The sequence below is a fragment of the Pongo abelii genome, chromosome 12 (genome assembly GCF_028885655.2).
Source record: "Pongo abelii isolate AG06213 chromosome 12, NHGRI_mPonAbe1-v2.0_pri, whole genome shotgun sequence".
Lineage (NCBI taxonomy): Eukaryota > Metazoa > Chordata > Mammalia > Primates > Hominidae > Pongo > Pongo abelii.
Genome location: NC_071997.2, coordinates 2,252,501 through 2,255,000, shown reverse-complemented (window position 1 = coordinate 2,255,000; position 2,500 = coordinate 2,252,501).

The window sequence follows — 2,500 nt, the reverse complement described above, 5'->3', positions numbered from 1 at the left end:
CGGCGCCCCCCGAGGCGGTGCCGGGTTCGGTCCCAGACGAGGCCACCACCGACGTCGAGCCGGCGAGCCGCTCGGGGAGGGGAGAGGATCGGCGGGCGGCGGGCGGGGAAGGGGGGCACAGAGAGCCAAGGGCCGGGGAACGCGAGGGCGAGGGCACCCGGGAGCCCGCAGAGCGGCGGCTCGGCGGGAGAAACCTCGGGCACGGCCGGGCCACCAGGAAAACACGGCCGCGGGATCCCACCGCCACCGACACGAGGGCGGTCCCGCGGCGCCCCGCCTGGGACGCCGGACGGCCCTCGGCACCCACCGAGACCCGCCTCACGAGCCCCGGGTCCCGCCACCGGGGGCCCCGAAGCGACCACAGCCACCAACCCGACGCCAGGGCCGCATCCATCGCTCGTCATTCTCGTCCAGCCTCCGACCCGGTCCCGCTCCGGGAGACCGGCGCGTCCCCAAGCGTGGGACGCTTTCCCGGGACCAGGCGGCCCAACCCCGCGCCCACGCGCACGCGGTCGTCGGCACCGCTCGCGACTCGGCACGGGAGCGGGCGGAGAGCCGACTCGCGGCCGAGGTGGGGGTCACGCGCCGGACGGAAGGCCGCGCACACCCACCGCTCGCGGCGGCCGCGTCCCAACCCGCTGGGACGCCGGGCCCGGCCCGGCGGGATCCTCCCCCGACTCGGAAGGGGGAGGCGCGGGCCACACTGCAGGCGACGAGCCGCGCTCGGCCACCACCGCGGTGGCCGGCGGAACCCTCGCTCTCCCCAACCTCAACCCGTCGAGGGGGAAAAGGAGGAGGGTCCTCTGCGCGCGAGTCGCTACGACAGCGCTACCATAAAGGCAGAAGGAGACAGAGGCGGCAGGCCGGGAGATCCGGCACCCCAAGGCACACCTCTCTCAGATCGCTAGAGAAGGCTTTCTCACCGAGGGTGGGTCACACTCCCCACCCGCCAGTCGCCCCTCGTCGGGCCCGCAGAGGCGCTCGGGGACGCCCGGGGAAGGGAGGGGGCCTGCGGTACGAGGAGAAGCGCGCCTGCGGCGACCTCGAGCGTTCGCGGTCAGGGCGGGGGCCCGGCAGGCTCACAAGGCCCCCCCCCCGTCCACCCGCCTCCTGCGTCGCTTCCGAGGCAAAGCCACGCACGCGACCGGTCGGAGGCAGAACGGCAGCCCCTCGGCGGCCGGCCGGCGCACGCGTCACCGGCCCGAGCCCGCCGCGATCGCTCACACGGCCCTCGCGCACCCACCAGAGGGGAGCACGGGACGTGCGCTCGCCGGACCAGGCGGCGCCCTTCCCCGCGCGGGAGGGGCGCGCATCTCATCTCACTCGACCGCCTCGACCCCCACGCCGACGGGCTCCCCTCGGGACCCACGCGCGGACACCGGAGGAGGGGACGCCGGGGGTGGGAGCGACACACCACCGCTCGGCCTCGGGCACCTCAGGGACAACCCGGAGCGCTCCAGGAGCACCGCAAAGGCCGGGGCGGAGCCAACGCTCGCGCGAAACCCCCCGAGAGGGCAGCACGACGGGCCGGCGGGACGGCACCCCCACCGCCGCGGAGGGGGCCCGCCCGCAAGTCGACGACCGCGGTAGGCGAGAGCGAGGGATGCCCGCCGCGTCAGAGGACCCCGCCGACCCACCCCGCGAAGCGGAGAGCGGGGACGGGACAGCCAGGTCAGGCCGGGTTCCGCACCCCACGCCTTCCCAACGCACCACCGGCAGGCGGACGGAGGAGAGGCAAGGGGCCCCCGCGGGCGGGGCGAGAAGAACGGTCCCATTCGCCACGAATGTCCGCCCCTCGCCCGTCGCGGCTCGGATCCGGCCCGGGAGAGCGTGACGTCACCACATCGATCACGGAAGAGCCCCCGGGAGCGGGGAGTCGGCCAGCCGGCCGGCGAGCGAGCCGATCGGCCCCGGCCGTCCCCCGCTCCGGGGAAGGGGCGGCGGACAACCCAGCGGAGACGAGGACGCCTGACACGCACGGCACGGAGCCGACGGGGGTGGGGTTGTCACGGCCGCCCCGGGTGCCCGCGGCGGAGAGCGCACGGGGGCAGGGTAGCCCTCGCCGCCTTCCCCGCCGCCCCCGGGTGGGTCAGAGACCCGGACCCGGGCCGGCACCGGGAGTCGGGACGCTCGGACGCGCGAGAGAGCAGCAGGCCCGCGGGCCCCAGCAGCAGGCGGCTCGAGCGGGAGCAGGGCCGGCTAGCCGGGTCAGCGGTGGGCCAGAGTCCCGCACGCATCCAGAGGCCCAACCTCTCCAGCGACACAGGTCGCCAGAGGACAGCGTGTCAGCAATAACCCGGTGGCCCAAAATGCCGACTCGGAGCGAAAGATATATCTCCCCCGGGGGCAGGAGGCCCGATCGCCGACCACGCCGCCGGCCCAGGACACCCACGACACGGACATCTGTCCCCAAAATCGCCACCATCGCAGCCAGACACGGAGCACCCGGGGCCCCCTGGTCGACCCCAGGACACACGCGGGAGCGGCGCCGGGCCAGGGA